This window comes from Phaenicophaeus curvirostris, chromosome 9, assembly GCF_032191515.1.
Source record: "Phaenicophaeus curvirostris isolate KB17595 chromosome 9, BPBGC_Pcur_1.0, whole genome shotgun sequence".
NCBI classification, from domain to species: domain Eukaryota; kingdom Metazoa; phylum Chordata; class Aves; order Cuculiformes; family Cuculidae; genus Phaenicophaeus; species Phaenicophaeus curvirostris.
In genome coordinates, this window is record NC_091400.1 from 17,086,096 (window position 1) to 17,102,292 (window position 16,197).

Genomic DNA, 16,197 nt, shown 5'->3' on the forward strand with positions numbered 1-16,197 from the left:
CACAGTTTCTCCAGCTCTGTTTCTACTTGGGCTCACTTCCTACCATTACAGAAGATTGTCTGCTTGCTTCCTTTCCCCTGCCTATGTGTATGGGGTTCCACACATCAATAGCTCACACTAAGCAAAGAGCAAAAGCAGCTAGCAAGATGATGTAGAAAGTTGTAAATCAGGACACCTACTTGGATAAATTTGCAGACCCTTAACTGCATTTACTGCAGATAAACATATCTATGAATAAATTAACGTAAAGGAAACTGAATCAGAATGTTTCATTGCTCTACTGAATGTAGCCAAAATTTATTTCCCAATTTATTGTCTGTAGTCTGAGCTAACAAGACCATGTTACTTCATAGCAAATTAATTACTCAGCTGAGTTTGAACCCAAGCCTCACAAGACCTCTTCATGAGCTGCGAAGAGTGTTGCCTGGATGTATTATCCATTGTAACCCTATTAATTGAGAGTAAACTATGATATGTCAGAATGAGGCTCTGAATGCAGATGAAAAATATGCTTGTATGCACTAAACGCATGCAAGCAATTTCTAGTGGTAAGACTATGTAACCTTTCAGATGTAAATTCCCAATACAAAGATACTACGGTTTCTGAAACAATAATTTTAATGATTGCAATCTTCCAGGTACATTTACTTTTCCAAACTCACTTGAAAGTCGACCAAAATGTTGAGCAGCTTCTACAGCACAAGGATAAGTAAAGCCTTCTCCAAACTTATTTTTATTTTCAAAATAGGAGAGGAAAGGAAAGTGTTTTTTTAATAAATTCTGTATGCAGTAGATGTTTGCAGAAAAAATAACCAAAAAGAAAAATTAAAACTCTTCCCTGGACATGTGCATTACAGATCCTACATTTTTTGTTCTCTCCTCCATTCATGCCCTGAGATAGATTATTTTTATTAATAGAACCATAAATCATAATTATTTATGGTCATGTAGCAAGCACCCATTCACCATAACCTGGAACTGCACTTGGCTGCCAGGTAAGAACAAGAACCACAAGTACAATGGAAGTCACAGCTTCAAGGGAAAAGGAAATCCAGAATTTTTGCTCCTGCTTGAATCTTCAAATAAAAGAGCATGGCTCCAAATTGGAAGGTGGCTCTTTTCACTGGTGGTTAGAGGGTTGGCTGGGGTCACTGTGGAATTCACGACTATCCAAAGGTAATATGCACCATGAACACTCCTGGGACTACAGCTGGATGCAGATACTAATTCATCCCTTGGCAATGTTTTTCCACAAAGGCTACAAGCAACAGGGAAGCAGAGGAAGCGACACAGGGAGAATTATAAAATACTTAAATATTCTACAGAGTTAGCCAGAGGATGTGAGTTATATTGATCTTGATGCCATGAACTTCTAGTTAGGCATTTCACATGTCCCAGTGAGAGCTGTGCTCAGGCAGACACATATTCACAGCAAGATTTTATTACACCTCTTACAATTTTGCCTTGAGGGAGGAAAGAACTTGAACGTAATTTCAGAACCACAGTATACACACATATAACAAGAATCTGCCTTTGAGTCATCTCCTTAATACTGTTGTATCACCTTTCTACTGAGGGTGGGAAGCTCCTTTCAGAAACCACAACAGTCACACTAAGACATATGTTAGGGTTAAGATGAACATATGCTAGGGGCAATTGTACAGTATAGTCAAAAGTGGTTCTTGAAAGTGGTTTATGGGCCACTTTAGCCTGTGATCAAAAACTTCTACATAGGGGGAAATCTCAGACCCATCATTTTCTGCTGAATTTATATGTAAGAGTTCTCCAAGTGCTTTAATCATCTGGTTCCTGTTGGGACTTGAAAAGACAAAGGTTAAAATTCCAGCCTAGATTTACGACATATCCAATATGAGTTTTGCAACACTGAGGCACAGAGCAATTTTTAATTCAAGAGTTCTGCATCCCAGTCCACTAAATTAGTCTCACTTTCTTTCTGACACTTCCTTATGTAAGAGAAGAGTAAACAAGTACAGCATGACAGCTGTTACTGTGGTTTATCTCCATCAAAACTTTTTCCTTGGAAATTTGCAATGAAAAAACATTTTTAGAAAATATCTCAACTTTCACTATTTATTCTCTTGTACTTTAGGCTTAACAAATTTAAAATGTTTGCCAAAATGCATTGACTAGAGAAGCTGGTAGAAAGAGGCATGTTTGAGGGAGAGAGAGAATTGGTAGTGTCTGGGAGAAGAGACCTGCTTTCTGCCAAAAAATATGGAACATTCATAAATAAATGTATTTGGAGTTTTCAGAGTTAGAGGCAGATTTCTGAAAAGGAAACAAAAGTTTCTGTGTTGGGAAAGAGACATGCTTTTTTTGCAAGCTCTAGGTGACCCATCAGCTCAGTTATATGTTAGACGAACAAGCAGCCTCAAGATCAACATGCTATTAATTAGCCAAAGTAATGGCAGAGGTCTGATCTAAATGAAGCGCCAACATGTATAATACAAAATATATTTAGAGAAGGCTGGAGCACTGTACATGAGCAGGGTGTTGTAGCAAAGCAAAAGGTCATTGAGAAGTGATCTTCAAGTTGTCGGAATAATAAGGTATTGCAGGGCAGGTTTCATGGAAGTGGATTGGGTAAAGAGATAACTCACATCCAGAAACTCATGCTGCATCCACACAAGCCAATAAATCCTGCCAACAGTTAGTGCAACCGTTACTTCAGGGGCAGCCCCACAAAGGCACCGGCATCCTGCTTACAGTGCAGAGTTGGACAGACTTCATGAGAAACAGTATCTCTGAATCTACTGCCTGCTTAAATCACTACTGTCTTCTCCAGAACACTTTCCCATTCTTTGAAAATACTTTTTTCCTTCCTCTCTTTCCATTTTGTTAAGGTGGAAGACCTGTCTTTACATATTCTGATCCCTTGGATAAGCAAGCAGGTAACTCAGTATCCGTTTGACTGAAATGCCTGCTGTTCACTTTTGAGTCAACTGAATGGAAGAACTTCAGTGAGAAAAGGCATCTTAGACAGTTCTGCCATGGAACTCACCCTAAGAGGAGATGGGGATCTGAAACTGAATCTGAATCTCTGAGATCCTATGAACAAAATTCTGTTCTCTAGGAAAAGAGATAATTTCTAAGAAAATTCTGTTTCAGATTTCCTGATCAAGAAATAATGGCTTCCCTGTAGGAAAATTGAAAAAAAATTGGACAGGCGGGGTTGAGGGTGAGAAAACAAAGATTCACTTTGTTCCCCATCCTCTGACTGTCTTTGAGCTTCTGTCAGTTGAAAACCAGATTTTTTTTTTAATTTTAACTTTTGCCAGCTGGAACAGAGCAGTGAAATTACGTGCAAGCTTTACATCTTGAGTAGAAATAACACTTCCACATGGAAATGGAATTATTGTTAAAAAAAACTGCTCAAGAGAAATAAAACCTGCAATTACACACCATTTCATTCGGGTGAAAAATCTTCATTTTTGACAAAAAGCTTTTATTTTCATTTAGATTTTCTAACCAGCTCTGCCTACACAAGATGTTTAAAAATCTGTTTCGCAAATCAGCTCAAGCCTTTCTAGGGCTCATCAGTGAGGCACACATTACTTTGTCCAAAGCTATTACCCTTATCCAAAGCTTTCTGCCTCAGCTCTCAAGCTGATCAGCTTGCAACTGCCTCATTTCATACTTGAATGCCTCATTTACACCAATGAAAACATGTGAGAGCCATTTGTGTTGGCTCACATCATATTTGCTTGGAACAAAAGAATGAAGGGTAATTTCACTACAGGCATAACAATGGTCACTGCGCCTACAAGACCCACAGCAGAACTAGCCTGCATTATTTACAGCCCCAGACATGCTCAACTGCTGCTCCAGCTGGGATTACCAACCTTAGTGTTGAGGCTGGTTTGCTTTGAATGCTTCAGTCTCTCCAGCAGGAGACTAGAGACAGATCAAACACACCTTTTGAACAAAGAAAGGGACAGGAATCACCACCAGGTGACTCTTCTGTTATTATTTGGTTGAGAAAGTGACTTTGGGTATTTTCTCTGCAGTTACAAAAAAGTCAGAAGCACAAAACATAAAGATATAAATGGAGTGGTTCATGTGACAACACCCACAGTTTAGGTTAATCATCAAATTCTCAGTGCAGAAAAAATGCAATGTAAGACCAGAGGCTAACCAAAGAAATTCACAGCAGTGCTCTATCAGTGTAAAGCCATCCCTGAATTACTAAAAACGATGCTCTTTGCTACCTAGGGGTCAGTAGCAGGGCTGAGAGGTTCTGCCTGTGATCCCTGGATACATCCATCTACACCCACAGGTCATACCAAACGCTTAACTTTAAAGGTCTCAATTTCTAGCCACATTGGAGATTGCTCAAAGCAGAGGATAGGAAGAACATGAAATCAGATGGAGCACTCTTAAAAAACAGCTGCTCTCCGTACCTCTGATTGAATTTAGATATCAATGTCTTTTTTTCTCTGGTGAAAGAAATCATTCCTCAGCCAATGAAAGAAATCATTCCTCAGCCAAGACAGGAATTGTAAACTTCATTTAATTTGGGCTTGCATAAGGTCATGCCACCATTCGCTACCTTTCTCTCCTCTCCGCTCTGATATTTGCAAGCCCTCAAGCCTTTCTGCATGACAGGGCTGGAAAGGAAGACACTCCAGTGCAGCTTGAAATAGCTTCACACACCAGCCTTTGTCCTTCTTGGGTTGCCCTTTGGCACAAGAAGCCACATTACTATCATCTTCTAGTTGGGAGAAATATGCAGGAAACACCCAAGGAAAATGCCTAATCTTTCTTTTTTTTTTTTTCTCCTGAGAGGTACAGGGAGAAGGACTGTTAACTAACTTGCCTATTTGCAGAGAGTATTTTCTAAAATGTATTATTTATAGTTCATCTCCTTTCATAAGTGACCTGCTGGCTGACTATATCAGGAATGCAAACTCCTGAATTCCTCTAGAATCTGTGGTTGTTACCTGTGTTAAGACTTATTTATGACGGAAACTAAATGGTAGTAATGGATAGATGTGCCAGGGACCTGATTTCATTTCTGCCCTGTGGTGTAAGTCTCATTACCAAACACATTGCTTCCTCTGGAACTCATTTCCATGGGATCCTCCAGACTGAGAGTCAGAAGCCAATGACACATACATGCAAATAACGGGAACAATCACAGAAAGGCTGACTGGAAAACACTTCAAAATGCAGAAAGGTTATTAGCCTGAATCCACTCTGGGGAATTAGCCAAGCACCTATAACAGAAATTAGAGTAATGGTGCATCCTTTGGTAATCTTTTTCCTTTATTGTTCAATGAGAAGTATTCTTTGCTCTCATATGAATTGTTTTTCACAGCATTTCATAATGGTCATTAACAGAAAAAAGGGGCTGGGCTAAACTGTTTGACTGAACTTACGAACAACTACTATTTCCTGTCTATTTGAGCAAAACCCACAAGCAGCCCCTAAAGAACACAAAGGCACCTTGACAATGTTGGTGTGAGCTCAGGCCTGTAGTTAGACTTTAAATTCCTTCAGCCTCTATTTGTGCACATAGGTAAGTGCTTCCTGAAAAAAGGTCTCTTTGTCTCAATTTCCCACTTATTTAACAAGCATGGTAGACTTGCCACTTCACAAAAACGTTTGGGGAAGGAGAATTATGTCAGTTCCCAAAGGGTGAGAGGGCCCTCTCCTCCTGCCACTTTGCACACCTATGAGGAAGCAGAAGGCATCAGCCAAGTGACCAGTCAGATTTTGGAGAAAGGCAGGTTCATGGTGGTGGTACTAATAAATCCTTTCAGCCATCCCACTTTCCCTTGAGAAGCAGCCTTCCTTGTGATTTATAATGCACTGCAGCCTTCCCATGACAGACAAAATGAGGACCTGATGATTGGCTGAGCACCATTTTGATATTCTATGATAATGACAGATAAATAGAAGATCAGTTTTAAGCCATGAATTCAGATGCACAGAGCAATGCCATGACAAGCTGGCTTCAGCTAGCTTCTTCTGACAGCTGATGTGGGATGAGATATCATCTTTTTGAAACTGCTGATGGTGAACTCAGGAAGCAAAAACAAGCAAGCTCTCTAGTGTTTGAAGGGAGGAAGGAAAAGTTAGAAGAGCAAATGATGTTTCCATAAAGGGAAGATGAAGCAGTGATGACATCCAGATGAACTGAGTATTCACACATTCACGCCTGAGAGGGTTCTGAATCAACCCCCCAGATCGAAATACTACCTAGTTTTGGAGGGCACATACTCCAAGATCTTGTGCCTCACAAACACTCACTCTGAAAAGAGTGAACCAAAACCTATGTCTGAGTTTCCTTTCTTATGGGATAGCCAGATAAAAATGCCAGACACAAATTCTGAGCTTGATCCACTTCTGCACCTTAGATTCCTTAGGGAAAATCAGAGGTTCAGCTTGATTTCTTATCCCATCATCTGTACTTTGCACAGTGGCCTAGAAACCACAGCAAGCTTTGCTCCTCCCTGGCACTGCAAGATTTCTGCTACACTTAACACTGGAATGCAACCAGAAATGGCCACAAACCAAAACCACAAAGGGCCAGCTGCAAGTCGCACAAAGCTTGGTTTTGCACCAAGCTAACAGCCACAACATCACTGAAGCTACACATGATTTGTAGTCAGTAAGTGAGAACAGAAGCCGTCCGCCTGCATAGAGAAGATAAATCCCTTTACTTATTAAAACATATCCTACTGCTGTTGAAAATCCTATTGCCATTGGAAAAAATACATTTGTAACAAATGTATGCTATACATCAAAGGCCTCTTTTGTAAAGCATTCAATTTTTTTCTTTTTTTCTAAAAAAAATTGGCCCAGAGACTAAATTAATGTTTGATCTGTTAGCTTAGAAACATTTTAGAATGGCAGATTTATCTGCTGTTTACATTTTTCCTCCTAATACAGCAATGAATTATTCTTGTTGATAGTGGGAAATTGTTTCATGCACGTGGTTGGAAGGTCCTCTTCTGAAGTCAGTGGGAGATGTGGCTGGGCAGGAAAGGCAGCATTGGAGAAGAGTGTAATAAAATTCAGAGAAGCATTCCTGCAGTCCCCAAAGCACTTCATAGAGCATAGCACCCATGCAAGCCTGCTCCTTTCTGGCCCTGAGCTGAACAAAGCTGGAGGACCATTTCCAATACATACAACATTTTGGTTGTGAAAAAAACAACTGTGCAATTATCTCTGACTTATTACATGTTACGAATTCATGCCTTATTACCAAAGGAGCCAATGTCCCATACTAGAACAAACACTAGAGCTGAGTATTTACTTTTGCTCTTGAATAATCTGCCTTGGCTTTGAATTACACCAGCAGAGATGCACAAGGAGATGGGGTGTCTGGTTCCCCTCCCAGTCAGTCATACAGAGAGCATTTCTGGCTCATAGATCATAGACAGCTCTGCTGGCCCCAGAGTAAAGCTCAGACACCTGTGGCCTGGGTGGGCAGAATTCGGCTGCGGAGACTAGAGATGAGACCTGGTGAGCACTCAAAGACTGCAGAGGGAGGGTCTTGGCCTTACAAACTGCACCAATAATCTGGACTCTTCAGGTAAATCCAATGGGAAAGGTACCACTTTTACTAGCTACATTTGTAGCTGCCATGCCCTGGCAGGTAGCAGACAGGCAGACTTTTGTTCCCATGTTCCACCCTGAGTTTACACACTGCCATCTCTATCCCTGCTGAAAGCAGGGTTTATGCCTGCCCCATGCACCACCTGTTCTGCCTCAGTGCTACTGACATAGCAGAGTGGAGCCACATACATGGCCCACAGCCCCGATGCCTCTGTGAGCTGCACACCCCCAGTTCTGTCCCTGCAGCCCTGGGCACCAAACCAGACCAGCATTTTCCCTCCTGCGGCACTCCACAGAGACCTGGCCAGTGCTGTATTTATGGAATGCTTCATAAGCAAGACTATCTAAATAAGCAATTCAAGCTCAACATCTGCTACCCAAACCTATCCATTGTTTTATGGAAAGCTTCAATCAGCGCACCCACACACATACCCAAATTCAAATTAATGTAAGGGTATTGACTGCACATGTCTGGTTGGACCACGTTTTACATTGTAAAACTGCAGGGTTGAAACAACAGACTCTCGGAGTTTTACAGGAGAAGTATGTTTCTGGAGGACCCATGGGCCTGTGACTGTGCATTCTTCCTGGCTTCCAGCCCACTGATCTCCTTTGATCACAAGGGAGTGAGCCTGCCATAACCCTTTTCCATAGTGTCTGTAGGGAAGGTGCTATCCCTATGGCACCCTCCCATCCTGTTGATGGAGCCTCCAGGGTACCATCCACTACTTGGGGACTTCTGGAGTTCTCTGAATTTTGGCTACATGTACCCTGGTCTCATGACATGTCCTTGATGTGTCCTTTCAGTAAGCTCTGCGGGGAAGATCTCTAGCCATCATGGAATGCTTGACTCTATCCTCCTCCGCTCCATCCCTTTGTGGTGCTGGACTGGCATGAATAAAAAGGATCCAGGCTGAGGACTCATCCCCTGCTTGTGTTCTGCCTGAGCCTCACCCTACCTCAGCTGGATGAACTTGAAAAAAATATGGTCTATGAAAACAGATGCTATAAAAAAGCAAGGAGAAAATTATAAATTAGCTCTCCAAACAGTGAATCTCCCATCCAGTTTTCTCAGGCACTGGGGGAGCTTTAGGGTAGGTCACATCAACTACTTGAAAAGCAGTGTCCTATATGGAGCAAATATTAAGATTCTCCAGAGAGTCAGAGGAGGACACAGGTACCTTCTCCTCAGTCTATTCAGATAGTTGATATCTAAGCATCTCTGACAAGACCCTTCTGGAGTTGCTGATCTCTCTCTTTTATAAAGCCTCAGTGACTGCCTTAGATTTGATACCATTTACAGGGAAAAACATAAAAAGAGAGAGAAAACCAAATCAAACATGTACTGCACTGTAAGCCTCGCTAAGCAAAGCTGCTAGCTGTGGTTTGGGAAAGCCTGGAATGAAACTTTATACCAGGTTTCAAGCATCATGAATGCATCCCTCAAATCAAGCCCAGATTTAAAGGTTCCCCACATAAGCCTTTCCACTCCACACTAATTCTTATAGTTGTTATTTATAAAACTTTGTTACTCCTTGCCTGATCAAATCTGTAGATGAGGAGACCCTCCTGTGTGCCTTTGCTAAGTGTTCATATAATTCCTGTCCCCAAACTTTCAAGTCATTCAGACAACTCTTAATTCAATCTATAATAAATCCCATTTTGGTATGCAGGGCACTGCAAGTACTCCTTGAGCTTTCCTGCTACCCAAGGGGCTAAACTGAAATTTAACCCACAATTGGAGGAGAAGAAACAAATACAGAGATTGTTTTTGGGTAGATGAGAAAGCAGGATCTATTTTGGGACTAACTCAATGAGAAATTTGTTCATGAGACTCTGGGGAGGAACAGAATTTATTTGCTATAAACCAAAATAGGTCCTTTACTCTCTTCTTAGATACTGTGTACTCAAAGGCTTCTTTAGGGTGGAAACACATACAGTCATTGGAGATAAAGAGCAGGAATCAGAATAAAAAGAAAAACAAGAGAAACCCACCCGACCTCTATAACAATATCCCTCTGAGATACTAGGATCCTAGGGCAATGGTTAGGAAGTTGTCTAAAAGGACTTTGATCAGGGTAGTGCAAATACTGCTGCAGATTGAAATACAGGTTTACAAGGTGGAGTTTCAACCAAAGGCAGTTGGTGCCTTGTGTTCCTGGCAAATTGTGCAATGATTTATGATGCCACGTACTTACTACAGGGAATACAGTGAGGTCTTCATCAGGGAACCAGTGGCTGAAAGTTTCATTGAGATTTTCATAAAGGATGAGTGTTTACCTTCCTTATTGTATTTGTATCTCACAAAGAAACAAGATAGTAATCCAAAATACACATCCACATGAATTCTGCACACATTTACATGCTCTGTTCCATATTACTGATATTACTGAGAGCCCAGTGCTAAGTTCTACATCACATGTCCTCTTCTTATTGTACACCAGATCATGTCCTCAAAGGAGATTTACAGCTACAGGTAAAATTATGTCAAATAGGTTGGACATCCCAAAGAAGAGAAAAATTTTAAAATTTCTCATGACATTTTTTAAATGAAAGATCTCATTTTGAAAATGCTGAAACATTTCACATGGACTTCTTTTAATTCTGCTAAGTTCAGAGTTTGTTTTCAAAATGTAAATTTTCATTTAAAATTATGTACACATTGAAAAAATACATGAAAGGATTTAATGTGAGCAAGGTGAGAAAAGAGGGGCAGAGGGGTTGCCCTCTACATCAAGAAGTGGATGAATTCTGAAGAACTGTCTGAAGAATAGCCACAGGCAGGCTGAAAGCAACCTGGGGAAGAATTAGAGACCAAGTCAACAAAGTGAACCTTGTGGTTGATGGTGACTACTGGCCACCCTGTCAAGAAGAGTGGATTGATGAAACATTCTTACTGCAGCTACAGGAGGCTTTGTGCTCACAGGCTCTCATTCTGCTGAGGGACTTCAACAACCCTGACAGACTCTTGAGGGCATTGAGGATAACTTCTTAAGCCAGATAACAGACAGCCCTACCAGAAGATATATCATACTCAGCATGACAGTTACCAAAGCAAGTAAGCTAATTGGTGATGGCAAGCCTGGGCTGCAGTGATCGTGCATTGGTAGAGTTTGCAGTCTTGAGGGATATGGGTCAGTTGAACGGTAAAGTCAGGGCCCTGAATTGTAGGATAACAAAATTCCAGCTCTATGAGGAGTTAGTCAATAGAATCCCCCTGGGAAACTGCCCTCAGGTACAAGTGAGAAAATGGAGCTGGCAGATCTTTAAAGACGCTTTGCATAGAGTGCAAGATCTCTTGATCCTCAAATGTAAGAAATCAGGAAAGGAAGGCAAGAGATGGTCATGACTGAGTCAAGAGCTGCTGGTCAAATGAACAGGCAGTGGAAGCAGGGACAGATATCCTGGTAAAGTATAAGGACACTCCCCAATGGTGTAAGGAAGGGGTAAGGAAGGTCAAGGCACAGCTGGAGCTGAACTTGGCAAGGGATGAAAAGAATAATAAGAAGGGTTTCTACAGGTATCTTAGCCAGAAAAGGAAGGTCAAAGAAATTGAAACCCCTCTGATGAACAAAACTGGCAAACTGGTAACAATGGATGAGGAGAAGGCTGAGGTACTCAACAACTTTTTTCCTCAGTCTTCACTGGCAACTTCTCTTTCCACATCTCTTGAGTGAATAGATCACAAAGCAGGGACTACATGCTGCTTCAAGCTAGCCTGAGCACGACAACATCCTTCTCTCTACTCTGGAGAGATATGGATTCGATGGGTGGACTGTTCAGTGGATGAGGAATTGGATAGATGGTCACATCCAGAGAGTAGTGGTGAATGGACATCCGATATCCAGATGGAGGTCGGTAACAAGCTGTGTCCTTCAAGAGTCAGTACTGGAGCCAGTACCATTTAATACCTTCATCAGTGACACAGACTGTAGGATCAAATGTACGCTTAGCAAGTTTGCAGACAACACCATCCTAAGTGGTGCAGTCCTGAGGGACAGGATGCCATCCAGAGGGACCTGGTCAAGTTTGAAAAGTGGACCCATGTGAACCTCATGAAGTTAAAGAAGGCCCAGGGCAAGGTCCTGCATATGAGACAGAGCAGCCCCTTGTACCAATACAGGATGAAGGATGAAGGGATTGAAAGCAGGTCTGCAGAGAAGGATTTGGAGGAGCTGGTGGATGAAAAGCCAGGCATGAGCTGGCAATGTGCATTTGCAGCCCAGAATGCCACCAGTATCCTGGGATGGATCAAAAAGAAGCTTGGCCAGCTGGTCAAGGGAGGTGATTCTGTCCCTTTATTTTGCTCTGGTGCAACCCCACCTTGAGTACTGCATCCAGCTCTGGAGCAGGAAAGATATGGAGCTTTCCAGCACAGGAAAGATACGGAGCTGTTGGAGCAGGTCCAGAGGAGGGCCACAGGAATGATTGGAGGGGTGGAACACCTCTCCTGTGAAGAGATGCTGAAAGCTGGGGCTGTTCAGCCTGGAGAAAAGAAGGCTCTGGGTAGACCTCATTGCAATCCCCTTTCAGCACTTTAAGGGGACTTAAGAAAGATGGGGACAAATTTTTTGCAGGGCCTGTTGTGACAGGACAAGGGGTAATGGTTTTAAACTAACAAAGGGGAGATATAGACTAGATATAAGGAAGAATTTGTTTATAATGAAGGTGCTGAAACACTGGAACATGTTGTCCAGAATGCTGGTAAAAGCCCCATCACTGGAAACATTCAAGATCGGGTTGGAGGGGACTCTGAGCAACATGATCTAATTGCAGGGATGGTTGAAATAGACATCTTTAAAAGTCCAATCCAAACCATTCTATGATTCTCTGGTTCTAAGCTAATTTAGGAGAACCTTTGTTGCAGTTAGATCTGAATTTTGTGGCTTCCATTTTTCTCCACCATATCTGTTTACGACACTCAGAACAATTGCTTATCTCAGTCTCTGCATCAAAAGATCTACCTGCTGCTCTGGTCCTAAGTGACATTCATCCTTCAGATACCAGTGAGATTGGTTCTTTAATGAAGTCACATGAACGCTTCACAGAGTGAGGTCACATCAGCCCTTCGTAAAAAAATGTGACAGCCAGTGCTCTCGTGATATAACATACCCATCCAGTGTCCTTTCCACTCCTCCCTCCTCTGAGGGTAGCATAGCTGTTCTTGGGAAATACACTGAATGCCTTGGATTTGCAGAATATTAGGAGGACCCTAATGGAATACACGAATAGCCCCCAGTCATAATAAAGGTTCATTTCCATTGCTACCATTATAGCTTGTCAATGACTAAGGCTCAGAAAAAGCAGGAGCTGGACATTCTCCAAATCTGCTGAACAGAGCACCAAGATACTGATTACAAGAGAGAAATCTTCTGATGGCCTCTGCTTCAGCAGGGCAGAGGCATATGTGTGAAGGATCACACAGAAGGGTTTTACAGTCCCAGAACTGGAGGAGTTTGCATTCTGAGGTCCTTTTTCAGGCCCATCAATTACCTTTCATTAGAAGGGTGATGATTCTCTGCAAAATCTGATCTGCCCCTTGGGAAAATCAGAGCTGCAGCAGTTCGCTCCAGAATGCATTCCCACTTTACTGCTACACTTAGCCCTGCAGCACCAAACACATAAAAAAATTGTGTTAGTGAGTTAGCTGGCCCAAGAGCAGGCGACTTGGAGTTTATTCCTGTTCGTGCACCAGTATGAGATTTGTCTATTAAGTTGCAATCAGGAATGAGGAAAACCCACCACAGAAAACTAGGACAAGTGAATATAATCTGTCTATGCTCCTTTTTGCTGGTAAACAATTTGTGCAAGATGTCGGCCAGTTTGACTCTCAGATTCCATCTGGATTGGCAGGATAGGCGGCTGGAAAGGAACCTATTTCCTTCCCAGTAAAGGGAGTGCATAGGACTTTGGCTTTCTGTGCAGCAGTAACCAAGGCATGTTTTCGCTGCCTGCCTTTTGAAAGCAAAACAGCACTAAACCAGCAGATATTCAAGCTAGGGAGCCAGGAACTGAAAGCAGCTCCGCTATCCTACTTATAGCCTGCTGCCTCTCCCAGCTGGAATGGCCATGGAAGACCCTGCAGGAACACCGGCCACCCCACACACAGGGAGCTTGTCACTAAGGGCCAGCCAGTCCCAGGGCCTGCCACTTCTCATGTCATTCCCCAGCTGCATTGAAGAAGGCAGCCTCTGTCTGCTCCTCTGTGCACACTCTATGCTGGGCTGCTGGCAAGTTACCAGTTGAAGTCATGGTGGGAAAGCCTGAAATTCTTCCTTTCCAACCACATTTCACCTTTAGTTTCTCATGCTTTCCAGACAGTCACTCCTACAGCTTTCCTCCCCTCTCACCCTGACCTGCTCAGCACCTCAGCAAGGTGGTGGTGATGGTGCTCTGCCAGACACACTGAACCCGAAAGTATCCCCATCTTGCCCAGCAATCACCCAGGGAGGGAGGCAGCATTTATCACAACTCCATTGGCTGCTGCCAGACACTCTTGCCATTAAGATGTCAAAACAAGTTTCTCTCTGGAAATCCAACAGCCCTGCAGACTTACCCTTGCCGGCAGCAGCCCCAGTTGGACATCTGTTCCCTTTCAACATCACATGTGCACTTAAAATGCCGGTACTGTCCATTTCTTCGGGGGATTAGGCTCCTATTAAAGTTGCCTTCCACATGATTCATTGTTATCTCCTGGTGTTGATCTGATTTATGGATTAGTTTGTGTTAATTAAGGTCATAAAATCGGGAGCGGGAAAAGGCTTCCAGCACTGTGATGCCATTTAACATTGGATTATTTTCCAGCCCCTACATTATTTTGCAGGGGATGGTACATGGTGCAGCTGACAGTCTGTAGTCAGAAATGAGGCTTCACTGAGATGAGCTCTTGCTGCCCTCTCAGCCTCAGGAGAGCAGGCAAATCACCAGGAAGAAACCATCTCTGCTTAGCACTGATTCACAGACATCAACGAATTCATAGTCCAAGCTGTTATTATTCAGATTAGTCTTGTGTCTACAGGCCCAGTTGAGACTGGAGCTCCATTGTGACAGACACTGCAGAAGCATCTTGTAAAGATTATCTCTACCCCATGAAATTTTGCTGTCCAAGCACTCAGAGGAGCAAAATGAGCTCATGGCAGCCGCCTCTGCAACTGCAGCTTATCAGAGACAAGCTTGAGCCCACTTTGGTCAGCTCAGGAACAACCAGCAGTGTAACCCTGGCTGAACCCCACGCCCTGTGGTTTTCTGCTGTCCTCCCAGGGCACACTGAGCTCTAGCTGCTGTGGCAGGTCTGCTACTCCTTCCTGAGCCAAGCTGCTTCAAGCTAGCTCGAGCACCTAAACCAGAACTTAGTGTGTGATGTGATGTCACCAAAGCAGCACCCAGACATGGAGTGACTGGCCAACTTGCCAAAGGTCACACTAGGAGTCCACAGGAAAGCCAGGACCCAAGTGGGTGCAGCCACCATGGTGCTTCAGCCGTTTGAACACTTCACACAAAATCCAGATGTCAGCTGAGTCGCAGTGGTGCTAGCCTGTCATTTCAACATACAATGCTTTTTCACACCTAGCTTTGTTTTTTCAGTTTGAGATTGAGGTTTTGGGTTTGGGGGGTTTTGATGAAAAAAAAGTCTTCAAAGTCGAGAGGCTGCTGTCAAGATGAAAATTACTGATGAGATTCACCTCTGATACAGTAACACAGACTGGTCAATGACCTCTTGTGCTAGCTATGAAATAGGCAGATAAACACACACAAAACCAGTGATACATACTTCTGTTTGTAATATGCTACACCTTCTCTCACTAATTTGTTACAATTTGTGATTTCTTACACTTTCCCAACAGTCTCTTCACTTATTTTGCAACACACTTACATCCATCAGTTTGTGAACCTGACTTCCCCAGAACGGATGAATTTCTTTCTCTGTTCCACTTTTCTCTTCTAGCCAACTTCATGACAAGGTTCTCACTAACTGGCTTGGAAAATCACTTATTGTGGCCTTTATTAATCATGAGGGACTTCATAAGCATACTCTTATTACACTTTTATTTTAACATCAAACTTGACCACTGTAAATCTGCTGTGGCCCCACCATCAGCCACAGCAAAAAAGTTTCCTTGATGTGAGCATGGTGTAGTCATATGTATTTCCAGTGCTAGACAAAAATATTTTGTGTCCCATAACTAAAAATGAAAAAACAGTGCTAAATATTATTATTTGTAATCTGTGAATGTTCAAGTTTTTAAAAAACCAAAACCAACATATAAATAAACTTAGTTATTAAGGGTCTATAGAATTTACCAGAGGGATAGCCAAGCTGGAAAAACTGAACATGTTAAATTCTTTATCACCATATCTTTAACCAAAAAAAATGTACAATTTATAGTCTGGTTGAAGGAATTTCTGGGTGAGCTTCTGTGACCTTTGTTATGCATGAGGTCAGATCGATTATCATAATGGTCCCTTCTGGCCATGAGCTATGAATCTGTTAATTTTAGCTCAATATCCTCTTTCCCTGGGGGCTAAGCTAACTGAAATGATATCACATTTTCCACTTTAGGACTAAAGGCGCACACACAGTCCCTACAGTTGAGCTAGCGTGCACTGCTGTAC